Raw genomic sequence first — 211 nt, 5'->3', positions numbered from 1 at the left:
CCAGGCACGTCGCCACGGCTGCAAAGCATTCGCTTGTTTGGTTTGGGATTTATTGTTGTTGTTTGGGGTTTTTTTTCTTAACTTATTTTTATCGTTTTCCTGCTCACTCCATCCATCCTCGGGTGGCTTTGGGGGCTTGAGCCCCCCCCAGTGGTCCTCTGGCCACGATGACCGGGAGTAACCGCTCCCCCCCCGCCCGGGGTGTCACAGC

Source organism: Eurypyga helias, unplaced genomic scaffold (genome assembly GCF_000690775.1).
Source record: "Eurypyga helias isolate BGI_N326 unplaced genomic scaffold, ASM69077v1 scaffold2126, whole genome shotgun sequence".
Taxonomy (NCBI): domain Eukaryota; kingdom Metazoa; phylum Chordata; class Aves; order Eurypygiformes; family Eurypygidae; genus Eurypyga; species Eurypyga helias.
This window is presented reverse-complemented; position numbering follows the sequence as displayed.